The 18,046-nt window shown below is 40.6% G+C and overlaps 1 protein-coding gene across 11 annotated transcripts in view; it reads right to left on the minus strand.

Annotated features, from left to right (window-relative positions):
• The window catches only part of MAP3K13 (mitogen-activated protein kinase kinase kinase 13), a 179,451-nt gene that overhangs the window by 159,758 nt on the left and 1,647 nt on the right, over nucleotides 1-18,046 (minus strand). For 7 of the 11 annotated variants that reach the window (XM_074189569.1, XM_074189568.1, XM_074189565.1 and 4 more), the window contains exon 2: nucleotides 17,439-17,549. The exons of 3 other annotated variants lie outside the window; for them this stretch is intronic. The gene's annotated coding sequence lies outside the window, so the exon portion shown is untranslated. Of the gene's footprint in view, nucleotides 1-13,608; nucleotides 13,648-17,438; nucleotides 17,550-18,046 lie in introns of all 11 variants that reach the window. One more of the 11 variants, XM_074189567.1, reaches the window with a different exon arrangement.

Here is an 18,046-nt window from a genome sequence, read left to right on the forward strand (position 1 = left end):
GGGAAGTCAAGAAAACCTGAGATCAAATGATAACTCAGTGACCAGCAATACCACTACTAGGTCTGTATTCCAAAAGAGATTTACAAAAAAAAAAAAAAAAAAAAAAAAAAAAAAGAAAGAAAAGGATCTATAAAAATATTTATAGCGGTTCTCTTCTGGTGGAAAAGAATTGGACATTGAGGGGATGCCCATTAGTTGAGGAGTGGCTGAACAAGTTGCGGTATATCATTATCATGGAATACGATTATGTTATAAGAAATGACAATCAGGATGACCTCAGAAAAGCCTGGAAAGACTAGCATGAATGGATGCAAAGTGAAATGAGTGGAACCAGAAGAATGTTGTACACACTAACAGCAAATATTCTAAGATGATCAGCTGTGAATGAATTTGCTAGTTTCAGCAATACAAGGATCCAAGACAACTCTGAAGGCCTTAGGATGAAAAATACTATCTATCCCCAGAGGAAGAACTTTTGGAGTCTGAATACAGATCAAAGTTTATTTTTTTTACTTTATTTTTCTTGAGCTTTTTTCAGTCTACGTTTTCTTTTATACAATAACTACACGTTTAACCTGTATCACATGACTTACCTTCTGAATGAGGGCAGTGGGAAAGGAAAGAGAATTTGGAACAAATGTTGAAAATTGTTACGAAACTATAAAAAAATGTAACCTCAGACATTTATTTGCTGTGCTACCCTGTATTAACTTCTCTAAGCCTCTTTAGCTCATCTGTAAAGTAAGAATAACAGTACCTATTTCTTTGATCAAACTACTCTAAATGACATTTAAAGAATTTCAAATCCCTCATCTGTAAAATGAGCTGAAAAGAAAAGGAAAACTACTCCTGTATCTCTGCCAAGAAAATCCCAAATGGGACCACTGAATGAACAGCAACAAAAAAATAACATGGCCCCTCCAATTTCCTCTCCACGCCCTCCCTCTCCAGCTCTCTGTCCTCTTACCGCTACACACCATGCCCATGAGCATGTATTAATGATTCTTCCTAAGTCTACAATGTTTTGCCTCCTCACTTTCACTCTTTGGTTTATCTGACTTCCCTGGCACCCTCTGACTTAGATGGGACTATTAACTAGCTATTAACTATTAACTATTAACTAGATTTGGGGTCACCTGTCACAAGAAGGTACCAGCATTTACAATCACTCCTGCACCTGGAGCTCAGGGCAGGGACATCCCTAGGAGAGCTTTTGGGAGGCCAGTGTCTGGCTGGTCCTGAATTTCTAAACAAGAAGCCCTGAGGAGAGCAACCTGGCTGACCCCTACTGGGAGTCCTGAGAACTGCGGGTGGCGATGGCCAGCTCAAGGCCTAGGGAGCCTGGCTTGTTTGGGGCAATCCCTAGGGAGGCACCTACATCTAGTTGAAATCAAACTGCAGGTTGCATGTTCACTGATGGAAATGCTCATTTGCTCATGATTTTCTAGTTCTTGGAGTCTGTGTGCTTACAATGAAGCCACAGGGGAGTCTCTGAACCTCCCTTGGATGCTTCCTCTGTGATAAAATGAAGATAATAAAATCTAAAGAACCATTAGGAGCATTATGTGAGAAGGTATTGGAAAGCACTTTGAAAACTTCAAATTACTATGTAAACATCAGCTATTAATTATTATAGCTCTTTGAAAATGTTAAAGTAGGGGCGGCTAGGTGGCGCAGTGGATAGAGCACTGGCTCTGGAGTCACGAGGACCTGAGTTCAAATCTGATCTCAGACATTTAATAATTACCTAGCTGTGTGGCCTTGGGCAAGCCACTTAACCCCATTGCCTTGCAAAAAAAAAAAAACAACTAAAAAAAAAGAAAATGTTAAAGTATTGCTGTTCTCTTCTCTAGTCATAACATGCTAATCTTACATTGACACAGTACTTTTATAAATAGGATCCTATGTGATCTTGACAACAACCCTAATTGGTAGGTGAAATTCTCCATTTTACAGAAAGGGAAACTGAGGAAAGCAAAAGCTAAGTGACTTGCCCAAGGTAAATATCTTTTAACAAAACTGTCTTGCTTTAATATTTTGATCCATAAGGAGTTGATCACCATTTCCCCAAGGCTGTTGGGTACAAGTTTTAAATCAAAGAAAGAATCTGCCAAAATGCCCTTGAACCCTCTGTGCTTTTTTAAAATGTTATTTTATTTTATTTTTTCCAATTACATTCATCCTCTGAGAAGCTTTCAAGTTCTGCATTTTCTGCCTCCCTACCTTATGTCAGCAAGTAATCTGATATGGGTTGTACAGATACAATCATGTTTAATATATTTCTAGATCAGTCATGTTGTGAAAGAAGAATCAGAAATAAAGGGGAAAAAATCACGAGAAAGAAAATAAAGTGAGAATAGTACGCTTTGCTTGGTATATGGACTGCATAGTTTTTTCCCTTGGGATGTGGATGGCATGTTTCATCACGAGTCTTTTACAGCCATTTCCCAACTGATGGGCATCTCCTCATTTTCCAATTCTTTACCACTACAAAAAAAAAAGCTGCTATAAATATTTTTGTACATGTGGCCTTTCCCCCCCTTTTTATGATTTCTTTAGGATACTGACCAAATGGTGAACCCTCTGGGTTCTAAAGGAGTCTGACATATGTTCAAATAGTTTTGAGTGTTCACAATAATCACGGAGGTAGACAGTAAGTATCAATAACTAATATATTTGTCTACCAAAGGCTTAAATGTGTTATTGAAGGATATCCAATTAAGAAGCTTTATTGATGGTTTCCTCAAATTAAATGACCTTTGTGAGAGCAGCAGATTGTACTCTCTTTAGCTAGAGGCAGCATGCCATAGTGCTGATAGAGGGGAAGACACTGACCATCCCTTTTGTAGTCTTTTCTTTCTTTTTTAAAACAGAGTTAAGGGACTTGCCCAGGGTCACAAAGCTAGTATCAGGTCACACTTGAACTCAGCTCCTCCCGACTCTAGGGCCCACTGCAATGACACCTAGTTTCCCAACTTGATTTCTGACTGTGTTTCTCTTGTAAAAAAAAAGAGGGCATTGTACCTGATAAGATACCAGCAGCCTTGGGACTCTGCCTCATCAATACCCTCCATCCCTATGACTGGAGGGCAGAGTCATGAACTTCAAAGCCCCTTTAAGGAGACAGCTCAGCTGTCTTTTCAACATCCCATTTCTTACTTGGCTGCTCTATTGGGCCTGGTCCAGAGCAGGTGCTTATTAAATGGTTCCTGACTGATGAAGTCCCTTCCACTCTAAATCTGATTCTCCTAATGATATTAAAGATCACTGCAGTGGCAGATCCCTAACCAATCTTCTTACCTTAGATGGATATAAGGAGCTTTCTGCTCGAATAGGATTAATTCAAAGACATTCTAATGATCTCTGAGTTCTCTTAAACACAGATTTTAATAAAAATTGAATCATCCTAGAGACAAGTGTTTTTTTTGGGGGGGGGAGTAATTTTTTTTTAAGGATTTTTTCTCCAAATCATTTGTGATCTGAAAGGCCTCCTTTCTCCACTTTACCCATTTTAACAGAACTTTGATTTTTAAAAATACTAATTGTCAAATCTTTTCTTAGTTATTGATATCCCATGAATATCCCAAGGAAAAAAAATCCAAGGATAAAAGCTACATTGATAAGACAACAACAAATAACTGCTCCTACACCAATGAGATAATAATTGTAAAGTGCTTGGTGGCACAGACCCAGCAGAGAGCCATGCTTATCCTAACACGCCGGTGGACAAAGTCTGGGCAGACCACCACACTGACAAGATCCAGAACAGGACTATGGAGACTGGACCTTGGCACACCTCAGGAATCACAGTAAAATTCCAGCTAAACCCAAGGACTGTTTTATCACAGGAAGTACACGTGGTGTTGAGTGCCTTGGTCCTTGATGAGTCCTGCTATGGGCTGAAGGAAACGCAATCATGGACAATGAAAAGCTCTAGACCAGGAGGAACTTTGGACAATTTGGTGAAGCCAGACATCTGCTCAAAACTATGTTTTAAAATACATTAATAACATACAAGAGGGGTGGCTAGGTGGCGCAGTGGATACAGCACCGGCCCTGGAGTCAGGAGTACCTGGGTTCAAATCCAGTCTCAGACACTTAATAATGACCTAGCTGGTGGCCTTGGGCAAGCCACTTAACCCCATTTGCCTTGCCAAAATCTAAAAAAACAAAACAAAACAATAATATACAAAAGATTACAAAGGGGTTCAATTATATTGAAATAGTTGGTAAAATATTAAAATACCCACCCATTCCCAGACCATAGTTAAGGACCCCTGCTCCAGACTCTTCCACTTCTCTGGAATGCATAGCATCCCCATTGGCTTCAACAGTCCCCCAAGCAGGATACTAGAAATCATGGCTCCTTGTATCATGTGCCAAAGATAAACGTTCTGTTCTAGAGAAGTCAGGGCAACTTTTGATTATTGGTTAACTTCAAGAATGTGAATTCTGATTCTTATTGAGATGATGAATTCTTTTGACCACACCAACTCATGAAGATAAATAATCCAAGTAAGGCATAGTGATTATGCTGTGTCCTCAGTGGACAAAGTGCCTATATGATGGTTTGTGAGCATGAAGAAAGAGAAGGGGTGATCTCAGGGAGCTACAACAGACCCATGAGAATAAGCCACACAAAACTTATTTCAACTTTCTGAAGGAATTTTTTTTTATGAAGAGAGGAAAAAGTTTTATTCGATTCTTGAGAAATGGACCCCACTCAGCCTTAAAGATGAAGAATGAGGCAAAGGGACAAAAGACCCTAAGAGTCATATATCCTAACTTAACTCCACCCCACCCCAACTGAACCACCCTCAATAGTGAAGAATGTGGTCATCACATACATAAGCTAATCTAAAGAAAAAGGCATATAATTCAAACAGAGACAGGATTATCCCTCCAGGCCCCCCCCCCCCCCACAGGAGTGTCCAGATTTCAACAGATAAGATAGTTGACTCTACATTTTGCTAACAATATATATATATATATATATATATTCAGTTTTTGCTAGGCAATGGGGTTAAGTGGCTTGCCCAAGGCCACACAGCTAGGTAATTAATTATTAAGTGTCTGAGGCCAGATTTGAACTCAGGTACTCCTGACTCCAGGGCCGCTGCTCTATCCACTGCGCCACCTAGCAGCTCCTGCTAAAAATATTTCTAATTAGAAACTGCTGAAGTTTGCCATAGACACAGTATAACTGGGTTGTAGCAAAGCATCTGATAAAGCTTCTCATATTTTTGTGGATAAGGTAGGAAAAAATTAGCTAGATAAACAGTATAGTTAGTCAACCATCACTGGCTGAAGATCCATAACCAAAATAGTATAGATCAGAGATTAAATTTCCTTCCTAACCACAATCTTTAGTACTTCCAATTCTACTACCCCTTCAACTAACTCAATTACTGTTTTTTCATTAAGTATTTTATTAAAAATATTCATATTGAACACCATAACAACTGACTATACTTGCTTAACAACTAATATCAATGCAGATATGGAAACAACTTTCACTCTCTCCTCTAAATCCTCATGAAAATTCTTTGTCCTTTTCATTCTAATTCACTTTTCCTTACATGGCTGGAGTTGGCATGTTCTCCCTTCTCTAGGTTGCTCTCAGAAAGGACTTTCCAGATTTCTTTGTATTCATGAGACTAATCCATCTTAATTGTATTAGTTTTCCATTACTTTAATGTGCCGCATTTTATCTTTTTTTCCTCACTGTTGGATACTTTTACTGTTTCCAGTTTTGCAGTGAACATAAGTGTAAATCATTACACAGATGACTCTGGTTTGATAACAATTTCAGGGTATAATCCCCATACTGGAATTTTGTGGGTCAAAAAGTATGACCTTGTGTAGCCACAGCCAAGTCACAAAACCTCATTTAGTCTCAGTTCTTCATCTACAAAATGAGGAAAATGGACAAGATAATCTCCAAGGTTCCTTTCACCTTTAAATCTGTGAACTTATTTTATCTGTAGGTTTCATTAAGCTGAATGAGATGAAAGTTATTTTTGTCATTTTAACTATGGACTGCAAAAATATTTTCCACAAAGATCCACATTAGTAAGTCTACCAGCAAAGAGTGAGTGGTGATACAGTAGAACTACTGGACAGAGAAAAATGTTATTTCCTTCTGTGGTGGCCTTGCATAACATGGGTGTATCTGATTTCCATCCCATTGATAGTTGGGCCACCTGGAACCTACACACAGAAATCTATCTTGAGGAGAGACTGGAGCTCCCATCTAACATATTTTGATATTCAGATAGATACTTGGCATTGACAAAAGCCATACCATCAAAAAGGGGTAGTGGGATGTAAATCCACTGAAATAGGAATTAGTCCAACTCCTTCCCTTAACTCTTCCCCTACCTCTATCCCAACATGTTCACCATGCCCTGCTCCCCTATATAAACCCTGACCTTTTACCCTGCTAGCTGCAACTTTCCTAACTTTGCTAAATTTCCCCAGCTTCCACTCAGAGGATCAGCCCAGATGTGTTAACCTGGCAACTGCCTTTACTTACTCTTTCTCTCTCAGCTTCTTTAGATTTCCCCAAGATCCAGCCCTTATTACTGCTTCATTTCTTTAGTTGTTGAAGAAAACTTTTTTTTTGTCCTCAATACTTGTGGATCAGCATTAGGCATTTTAAGTGAAATCATTCACATTCTCCAGCCCTAGATTAGATGACCCTATAACCACATCTTCTCATCATCAGTAGCTCTTCCTTCAGATCTCCATCAGCATTAACTTTCATTGCTTTATTTCTTTTTCCTAGTGTGATGTGCAGTTAGTACAATGCCTGGAACATAACAGACACTTAATAGTCATTAAGTGACTGTTAAGTGTTACACTGCCCTCCCCACCCAGTTGTTTACATTAGAATCTATTTGTAAGGATAATTTTTTTCAAGTGATACTTAACCATGTATTTTCCTTTCTGAAAACTCTTTATATTCGTTGAACATTTATTATAGACTAAAAATCTGACTTTTAAACAGCTATTTTAGATATCAAATTTTTTTCTCATCCTATTTTCCCCAATTTTACTTTTTAGTTATATTATTGTATTTTTTTCCATCTAGAGAAACCCCATTTCTTTCCCTAATAATGTCTTCAATTTACTGAATTAAAGAATTTTAAACTATTACTAGATAATATTCTTTATATGTGAATAATTTATGTAACAAGGATTATTTATTCTTGGAAAGTCTGAACTAATTCTGCTGTGGATCCATCTGGCCCAGATGGTTTTCTGCTACTTCTGTGAAGATTGGTTATCTTTCTTTCTCCAGGGCTGATCTATTAGATTATTAAATTTCTATCATATCAGTTCAGGCAATTTATATTTTGATACATGGCCATCTATTTTCTTTTAGAATCAAGCTTTCTGGATATTCTTTACTTCTTTTGTGCCATGACGTCTTTATTATGTGTAATTTTGCCAACCAGTGTTCCTTCTCTTATAACTCTTTGCAAAACAAAAACAGCTCGTGGTTTTCATTTATCAATTGTTCTTTCATTCTCTATGTAGTCCTGCTCATATCCATACAATCAACCCCTTTGGAAAACTACTTTTTCCTCTTCTCAAATGCTTGAAGTCCAAGCTTAATGCTAGTATTTTTTTATTTTCTTGACTATTCTTTCTCATAAATGTATAAATCCCTAGTAACATTAATTGTAGTTCCAAGAACTGCTCTGGATGCATATGACTTGTACTATTTATTATTGTTCTTTAAATATTCTGCTATCTTCCTGATTTCTATTTTAACCAAACATTAATAATTTTCAATTTTCACACTTTATAATTTCTGCTTATAGGATTTAATTCTATTTAAATTTCTATATATAATTTCTATCTTTTAAAAATCTATGATTTTTTGAATATGTAACTTCTCTATATGACCAAGTGAATGACTCATATTGTACGTGTTCCACATGTACTTGAAAAGAAAGCACGCTGCCAACTCTTCTCATTTTGTTCTTCTCATGGTTCTCAATTTCTACTTATTAAAAACAAGCCATTCAAAACTCTGTTTCTTTACTGTCAATCTTATTATTTATCCCATTTTTATAATAGAGTGCTTGGGGCGGCTAGGTGGCGCAGTGGATAAAGCACCAGCCCTGGAGTCAGGAGGACCTGAGTTCAAATCCAGCCTCAGACACTTAATAATTACCTAGCTGTGTGGCCCTGGGCAAGCCACTGCCTTGCAAAAAAAAAAAAAATTAAATCTATAATGGAGTGCTGAGGACCTTTTTACTATTATGTTTTGACTTATTTCCTCTGAAATCACTGTTAATGTCTTTTAATTTAAACTGCTGAACTGCTTGGCAAATTAAAATTGAGAACTGTCATATACATACATACATACATACATATGTATGTATGTATGTCTCTCTACACACACTCTTTTTCTTTTCTAATTTTTACTTAAGGCAATGGGTCGAGTGACTTGTCCAAGGTCACACAGCTGGGCAATTTTTAAGTGTCTGAGGCAGCATCTGAACTCAGGTCCTCCTGATTCCAGGGCCAGTGCTCTGTCCACTGCGCCACCTAGCCCTACACACTCACTTTCATGCAATTATCTTATTTCCTTCAGGTTTTTTTTTGTAATTTTAATTCTACTTTATCAGATAAAATTAATGATACCACAGTCTTTTTTAAACTTGTAGTTACATGACAAATCTTTATCATCTTAATTTTAATTTAATCTAGTCTTTTCCAATAAGATAAGCCAACAGGCATTATTAAACTCCTACTATGTACCACATCTTAAAATTGAGTTCCCCTTGTATATTTTTGATCTCTTACCCCTTCTTTTTTCCAAAGATAACAGTGAGGTGTACCAAGAGTTCCACCAGGTAAAAAGTTTTGTGGTCCAGCTTGGGTTGGGATAGGGTGGTTGTGTGTTCCTTGAGGTCTGGTTGCTTAGGGAGATGGAAAAGGCAGGAAACCCCTAGCAGCTAAGAAGGGGGAAGAGTTTCCTAGGTCAGGGGAAGGCCTGGGCTGACATGTCCTGATTCCAAAGGCCACTGAGGTGTCCGACTTCACCTAACCCTGGAAGGGTTCAGTTGCATACTAAGACACACCTTTTGCTTATTGCTGAGGGAGTGGGATTCATTACTAGGGAGAACAACCCTGGCTGTGGATGATTCTGGAAGCTGATGTGTTTGAGGTGGGGAAAGGCCAATCAGGAATTACCTGGGCTTTGAGCAGTAAGCAGTTCCCAAATAATTGATCCAAAGGAAGGGTCAGGAAGCCAGACTCCCCAAACCTTACTGCATGGGCCTCTCTGCAGATAGGTCATGGCTCTAGATCTCATGTGCTTAGACTGGTGGAGTTGTGAGTGGGTGGGCTTAGAAAGGGTTCATGAACTCACCATCCTCCAACCCAATCAGGCATGAGGACAGGAGGGGAAAGATGGAGATACTGAAGCATTATTGCTGTTATTTGGTCAGTCATGTCCAACTCTTTGTGGAAAAGTTCATGAGGTTCTCTTGGCAAATACACTGGAGTGGCCTACCATTTCCTTCTCCAATATGTTCCCATTTTACAGAGGAGGAACTGAAGGCAAAGAGGAGTTAAGTGGCTTGCTCATGGTTGACTGACCAAATTCTGGTTAGAGCTGGCTCTGAGACTCCAGGGCTACCAGACCACAAAGCTCCTGTCTCCAGGTGATTCCACTGGCTGTTTTATTTCTTGTTTCTTTTCTTCCCCATTATCCTTGATGTCATGGGATCAACTACTATCTCTGACTGAGGCGATATTAGGCAAATCAGTTCACCTTCAGCTTCTTGGGTCTCAGTATCATCAGTGATCTACTGGCCTTTGAGGTTCTTGTGCCCTCTCAGTTTGTTCCATGAGGAAGGATCTGAGTGGTGTCTCAGGGTCATTTGAAAAGGCTTCAGGAGGAGCTGAACTGCCTGGTTTTCTCACTGCTTAGGCAGCTTGACCAGAAATCTTCTCTCCTTTAGTCCTTCCAATCTTGGAGGAAAAGTGTAAGGATCCACCAGTAACTTCAATCTCATTCCTCTAGGACCTTCATCACCTCTGTGGCATATCACCAATTTCTTTGTCCATCTTGTCCTTTTCCCCTTGCCCAACTACCTTTTGCATCAAAGGTTCTTAAACTGAACGCTATGGCCTACTTGACTTTTTTGAATTAAATTTTGTTTTCAGATCCACATTCTTTATCTCCCTTCCTCAATCAAGAAAGCAAGAAAAATGTATTATTAAGCAAACAGGGAATGTTAAAAAAAAAGGCCCAACTTTTCCTGAGTTTCCTCCCTCTATCAGGAGTGAGGAACATGCTTCACCTTGAGTCTTCTTGAATTATGGTTGATCATTGTGTTGATGAGAGTTCCTAAGTCCCTAGGTGTTTCAAAAGTTGTCTTTGCCACAGTGCTGTTATTGTATAAACTGTTCTAGTTGTAATCACTCCATTCTGCATCAGTTTAGACAAATCTCCATTTTTCCTGAAATTATCTCGTTTATCTTATAGCACAGTCTACCACATACAGATGTCATCACTTATTTAGCTATTCCCCAATTGATGAACACCATTCCCCTCACTTCCTTGCTTCTAATTCTTTGTCACTACAAAAGAGTTACAATAACATGAAGCAGTTTTAAAGAATATTTTTATAACTATTGCAATATAATTGGTTTCCTTTATAATCTTATTTAAAAAACACATTCTGAGGTTACCATAAGCTTCACTGTTCAGTTCCTTTGTCATATCCAACTTTGTGTGACCCTATTTAGGGTTTTCTTGGCAAAGATACTGGAGTAGTTTGTCATTTCCTTCTCCAGCTCATTTTACAGATGAGGAAACTGAGGCAAACAAGATGAAGTGAGTTGTCTAGGGTCACATAGCTAGTAAGTGTCCAAGCCAGAATTCAACTCAGGAAGATGAGTACAGACTCCTGCCTCTAAGCAGGATACTCTATTCACTGAACAACCCAGTCAGCCTCCATAGGCTTCACCAAACTGCTAAAGGGGTCCACAATGAAAACTCCGGATCTTCATGAAGCTTTTCATCATTCCCCCAACTCTATTGTCTTATATATTTATTCTGTGTATACTTGTTTTTATATGTACTTGATGTTTCTCTTGAAAGAATGTAAGCTCTTGTGAACTCATTCAATCTTTTTGGAGAGCAGTTTGGAATTATGCCCAAAGGGCAACAAAAATGTGCATACCCTTTGATCCAGCAATACCACTACTGGGACTATATCCTGAAGAGATGATGAAAAAAGGGTAAAAACATCTCTTGTACAAAAATATTCATAGCAGCCCTGTTTGTGGTGACAAAGAACTGGAAATCAAGTAAATGTCCTTCAATTGGAGAATGGCTTAGCAAACTGTGGTATATGTATGTCATGGAACACTATTGTTCTATTAGAAACCAGGAGGGATGGGAGTTCAGGGAAGCCTGGAAGGATCTGCATGAACTGATGCTAAGTGAGATGAGCAGAATCAGAATAACATTGTACACCCTAACAACAATATGGGGGTGATGATCAACCTTGATGGACTTACTTATTCCATCAATGCAACAATCAGAGACAATTTTGGGGTATCAGCAATGGAGAATACCATCTGTATCCAGAGAAAGAATTGTAGAGTTTGAACAAAGACCAAAAACTATTACCTTCAAATTAGAAAAAAAAAACCCCATTATCTTATTACATAATTTTGCTATATCATACTTTATTTTTCTTCCTTAAGGATATGATTTCAATGTATACCATGGAAACAATGAAACAATGTAAAGGGGGGCAGCTAGGTGGCGCAGTGGATAGAGCACTGGCCTTGGAGTCAGGAGGACCTGAGTTCAAATCCGACCTCTGACACTTAATAATTACCTAGCCGTGTGGCCTTGGGCAAGCCACTTAACCCCATTGCCTTGAAAAATCTTAAAAAACCCCAAAGAAACAAACAAAAAAAATGTAAAAACTAACAGACTGTCTTCTGTGGGGGGTGGGGGGAGGAAAGCAAGAATGGGGGGAAAATTGTAAAACTCAAAATAAATAAAATCTTTCTTAAAAAAAAAGAATGCAAGCTCTTTGGGCAGGTCTTATTTGGTTTTCTGTGTGGGATATTGAGAATCCAGCATATAATAAGTGACTGTTGTTTGATCTCCTTTTCTCTAAAATCCCATGCCTTGACCTGGCTGACCACTCCAACCATAATCAAAGGATCATAGATGTAGAGCAGGGATAGTACATTGAGATCTTCTAATCTAACCATTTGACAAATGAGAAATCTGCTAAATGACTTACCCAAGGTCACAGGATGGTGGAGTTGGGATTTGAACCTTGACTCTTTATCCAGCTTTCTTCCAACTCTATTACACTGCCTTCCTATTACTTTTCCCCTTCACTACTAAATTCCTAGGGAAAATAGTCTATGTGGGTGGTGTTCTATGTCCTCATCCCCCCACCCCCTTACTCTGTAACCTCTGACAGTCTGTTTTCCATCTCTGTTCCACCCTTTGTATGGGCCAATATGAGGGTCTTTCCTCTGTCTGCATCTCCTATACCTCCCTTACTCTTGAAGTGCTTTCTTCCCATGTCTTCTGGGACCCTACTCCCTCTTACCTCTTTCTTCTGATCCTCAATAGTCCTTTATCCCTCAAAGGTGGGGGTCCTTCTTTCACCACAAGCTTCTTTTAACAAGATTTTCATTCTCATGTCACTTTGCCTGGATCTTTGTTTGGTTTTTACTATTCCATTTTCTCTATTTGAGTTTTGTCCTTCCTCTTTAGCCTAGGGCTCATGTCAAATCTATCTCTATATTTTCAGTGTCTAGCACAGAACCTTCCTATAATAAAGTCATCTTGCGTAGTGTGCCACAAGACTTTTTGCTTGGCCACATTCTGATTTCTACTTTTACCAAAGAATTGGATAAAAACATGGACAAGATGTTTATCTAGTCACCAAGAAGCCTAGAGGAAACACCTACATACTGGATGACCAAATAAGAATCCCCAAATCTCAATAGGCTGTAATTCAAATAGTCAAATCTATCAAGATTAAATGCAAAAATTGCATATGTTCATCTGAGAGAAACACTGGGGAGAAACAGAAGGGAGCAAAGTTTGGAGTGAGATAACCTGGACTGGAGCATACTGTCCGAGGAGAGAGTACCAGTCCAAAGAGTCACACGCTTCCTAGCTTTGTAGCTCTAGACAAGTCGCCACACCTCTGTAAGTCTTTCACATCGGTAAAACAGGGGTGATAATTTACACTCGTTATCTCCCAAAGATGATGTTCAGAGACTAAACCATCCAACTCTCTCTGTTGAGGGTCTGGGATGGATTTGCAGAGTTCACAAGCAGCAGGGTGGTCCTTTGAATGCTTAAAGGACTTGCTTATTCCATCAGACCCTCTGCAGGAGGAAGTGGAAGGACTATTATCCACACTTTGCAGGCAAGGAACCTGAAGCTCATTGGGGCAAAGTCTTGCCCAGGGTCACATGGCTGGGAGGGTCATAATGAGATCTCTCCTGATCCTCAAGTCCAGCCATTTTCTCTTCTACCCCCCCCACCTCCACCCCAGAACTGATGCAAAAATGATTAATTATAATGGCATTCACCTGGACACATGTTTAAGCCAAGACCACCAGCTGGAAGTACTGTAGAGGAAATGGATACATCAGGATGCAGTCAGACTGCAAGAAGCAGCATTTATTAAGCATCTACTCTATACCCACACTGTACTACAACCCTGGGAGGAGAAGGCTATCATTATCCCCCTTGAGCATATGAGGAAACTGAGGCAAATAGAGGTTAAGTGATTTTTTCAGGGTCACTCAGATAGTGAGTCTGAGTCTGAATCTGAACTGAGTCTTCAGGCTCCATACACAGCCCAAGGTCTGCTAGTGGTTTCAAGTGACAGAATTCTAAGTTCCCACTGATCCTCACCAGACAACCCACTGTAACAGGCCTATCCAGTGGGGATGATGATCTTCTTAGTGCCTACCCCACGGGACTTTTCTGAGGAACAAAGGAATCAAAGCACCAAAGCCCCTTGGAAACTGTCTGGTGCAATACATCTCTGAGGATCACACAGAAAACTTGGTCTGAAACATCTGAGCTTTCTCTCAGAGACAAAAGAAAAAGAACATTTACAAGGAAATGACTTCAAAAGTCAATTGACATGAAAATAGTATTCGGGCCACCTGGAAGAACATAAATCCCAAAATAGGAACATAAATCCCATTCCCAACACTACAAGTTCCTAGCCAGGCTCTTGCAGTCCCTTGGCCTACTCCATTCCTCCATCTTCCCCACCCCAGAATTGGGTGCTCCCTCCTTCCACTGGTACCCCTTGAGACATCACATCCCTGACACCATCCCCCACCTCAGTGGGCTGTGCTCCCTCTCACTCTCACCTTCTTCTGGACCTGGCTCAAAGTTGGTTTACTCATCACTCCTTCAACATTAGAATAACTACTGCTGGACCTTCAGATGTTCTTTATAGTTCCCTGAATGTAATTCAAGTCAATAAAGGCAAAGTGTTTCCTATGTGCAAAGGCACTGGGTGAGTCCTTTAGTCTCCATCTGCTCTGCCCTATAGCCACATCTTAGACCCATAATCATTCAAAACAGCTCTGCTTCTAAGATCCTGAAGACTTAAATTGTGTCTGACCAAAAGCTCCTGTCCTACCCATCTCTTACTCCTCTGCCTACCTTCAAAGTGACCCAGCACTTCTCTATTCTTCATCTGCCTCACTCCATCTTATCCTCTATCCATACTGGATGGAATATTTGGTCATTTCAACAATATGCTGGCCTTGCTGACTCCCACCCACCTGGACTGCTCTACCTGGCTCATTAACTCACCTCTAACTAATTCTCCCACCTACCTTTTCCACTCTCACCCTAGGGCAAACACAGCTAGGTTTTCTGACTAAATTGCCTCAGTTTTTGCTCCCTCCCCTCAGCTGAGTCCTCAATGGTTATTCACTTCTTACTCATTCTCCATTTTCTCTACAGAGGTTGTTCTGGACCACTCTGCTTCCCTTTCCCCTTTGCATGACCCTGCCTCTAGAAGGCTCTCTACAGGAGAGAAGGCTAAGAGGAATTAACTCCTCCCTCCTCTTCTGCTTCTCTAAGCCTCTCTTTGTCCCCACTGATCCATTTGTCAGTTTTTGAAATGACATTTGTATATTCTACCTTATCTTTTATTAAGCCACAAAGTCTACAGAGACATGGGCTCAACACTGGCCTTCTTTGTATTAGCAATCATTTGCACTCAGTAGGAACTGAATGTTCCCATTCACCAAATATTTCTTGGGCCCCCTCTCCTGCCTCAAGACAAGATGGCCTCCTTCCTCATCAAGGCCAATCCCTCTGTGAATGCCCTTGACATTGCCCCCTCCAGTCTTCTAGATGATCCAGCTTTGTTCAGCAGCGCACTGCTCTGTCTACAAGCTCACTCTTCTCCCCACACTAACAAAGCTCTTTCCACGACCCATCTGCCTTCTTTCTAGCTCCTTACCTCTTTAACTTCCAAAAAGAAGAGATGATGCTCAACAACTTTTCTGGAAACACTCAATCTTTGACCCTTTGCCATGTAGACTCTTTCCCACAATCTCTTTGAAATTGCTTTCTCCAGGGGCAGCTAGGTGGCGCAGTGGATAGAGCACCAGCCCTGGAGTCAGGAGGACCCGAGTTCAAATCTGACCTCAGACACTTAATAATTACCTAGCTGTGTGGCCTTGGGCAAGCCACTTAACCCCATTTGCCTTGCAAAAATCTAAAAAAAAAAAAACCTGCTTTCTCCAAGACCACCAATGACCTTTTTATAACCACATCCAAAGGCCTGGCTCTTTTTGGAACATCCGACCCCAACAGATTCCTCTCTCCTTTTGGATACTCTCTTCTCCCTTGGTTCCCAAGGCATGCTCTCCCTTGACTCTCCTCCTCTGTCTTGCCACACTGTTCTCTATCTCCTTTGTGAGTCCCTTCTTGACCTCCTGCCCCAAACCCCAGCTCTGTCCTTGGTTCTCCTCTTCTCTGTCTACACTTTCTCCCTCATTGTCATGATGGCTCTCACCATCTCTAATGGGATGACTTAAGTGTGCAGCTCTTGTTCCCAATTTTCTCACAACTGCCTGCTGGATAGATACCTCCATTTAGACTCATCCAAAGAGTGTCCCAAATCAACTTCCCCCTTCTCTTCCCAAAGCCCCAAACCTCTTAAGCTCTCCAATGTCTCTGCAGCTGCTGAGAGCACCATGCTCCCCATCACCCAAGATCAGAACCTCCCACACAGCCTTCACTAGGCCCTTTGACCTTTTCTCCACATCTTCTAAGATGGTGAGCCCTGTTGTTTCCCTGACTTCCCAACGGACATCCCATTTGATCCACTCTTTCATTGCCACTGCAACCCTTCAAAGTTCAGAGTTTCTGGACTATGCATTATAAATTTCTTCCTGCCTCTAACCCTTCCCTAACCAATACATCTTTCATTCACTGCCATTCTCATGACCCTTATCCCATCAAGCACCATGTGCCTGCCAAATACCTTACAGATTGTGACCAAATAGCCACAATCTGGCTCCAGTGTATATCTTTCCAAACTTTTCTCACACTGCTTCCCATTCATGGACCAAATTCCAGTTGAAGAGCACATCATATCCCATTCTTATCTTACCCTCCTCTATGCTTGTGCCTCTATTTACTCAACACCTTCGGCTTGTGATAAGACATCTGTCCATCTCCACCTGCTAAAACCCTTTTCTTTGAGCTATGGCTCTGGTGTCAGCTCTTCTATGAAGTTTTCCTTGACTTTCCTCCCTTCCCCTGTCATCTTAAGCTAGAAGCATCATCTCCCTCCTAAGGAAAGTTTCAGATACAACTTTCTCTGGATGCCTGCCTCCTCTGTACTTTGAACATTTTGCTTCAAATTACATGTACTGGCTTCACGTCTTTCCTGGAGACGATAAACATAGATTTTTGTTCCCCCAGTGCCTATGCTCAGTGTGCACTTAACTAATGTTTGTTGAAGGAGCTGAGGATTGTTTTCTTTTTTTGCCTAGGATCATTTCTTTAGAACACACAGACATACACATACACAAACACACATCCAGATGCACACACATGGACCTTTAAAATACCTAGATTAAGCTTAGAGCTAGAAGATATCTAAGAGATCTTTTCAGTCCTCACCATTTGACAAATGAGGACACTGAGGCTCAGAAACCATCAGTGACTTGCCCAAGAGCCTAATGAGTTTGAGGTTGAGCCAGAATTTGACCACAGGCCCTCTCGAGCCATACCTCCTGTTGAATGTGAGGGGAAATGAGGGAAGAGGGAAGTTAAAGGGAGCCTGAAAACATGCAACTCAGCTTTTTCAATGACCAGGCTCACTTGGGGCTGCTCTGGGTCTCATCCGCCCTTCACTGGAGCCACCACCTACCTTTCTGAAAGAGCTGGGGTTGGAGAGGTATCACAGAAAGGTTCATGTTTTCTTTGGCCTCAGGCATTTCATAAGATTCTTCAAATTAAATCCCTGCTCCAGTCCCCAGCTCTGCAAAACCAAAAAACTCAACAGCATCAATAGCCTCCCAGGGATCCCTCTGATTGTTGTGAATGAGCTTTATGGACATGGTGGCTTTCTATCCCATCAGACTGCCATGAGGGCTGTGGTATAACATTCAGCAGGTGTTGGTGGCAGCTCAACAATCATGCACAGATGGTGTACCAGGAAACATGGTGACAACACCAAACAGCCCCTGCCCTTGGGGAGCTTCCATTCTGGGGGGTGGGTGGGAGGTAGGGGTCTCAGTAGATATGAAAGGCAAAAAGATTACAAAATGTGTTGGCTCTTTCACTCTCATTTTGGATTTCTAGTCTTACTTTCTCTGGAAAAGTCAAACATTTCCCCGCACTATGAAAAGCAGAAGCAGGAAAGCATTATGGGAAGAACTGGCACAAATGAACAAAACTTTCAGCTCTTGCTTCAATCAACCCCAGTAATCACTGAATTTGAACTCAAATCCTGTGTCTTATCTACCTGCAGTCTCA

This window comes from Macrotis lagotis, chromosome 5 (assembly GCF_037893015.1).
Source record: "Macrotis lagotis isolate mMagLag1 chromosome 5, bilby.v1.9.chrom.fasta, whole genome shotgun sequence".
NCBI classification, from domain to species: Eukaryota; Metazoa; Chordata; class Mammalia; order Peramelemorphia; family Peramelidae; genus Macrotis; species Macrotis lagotis.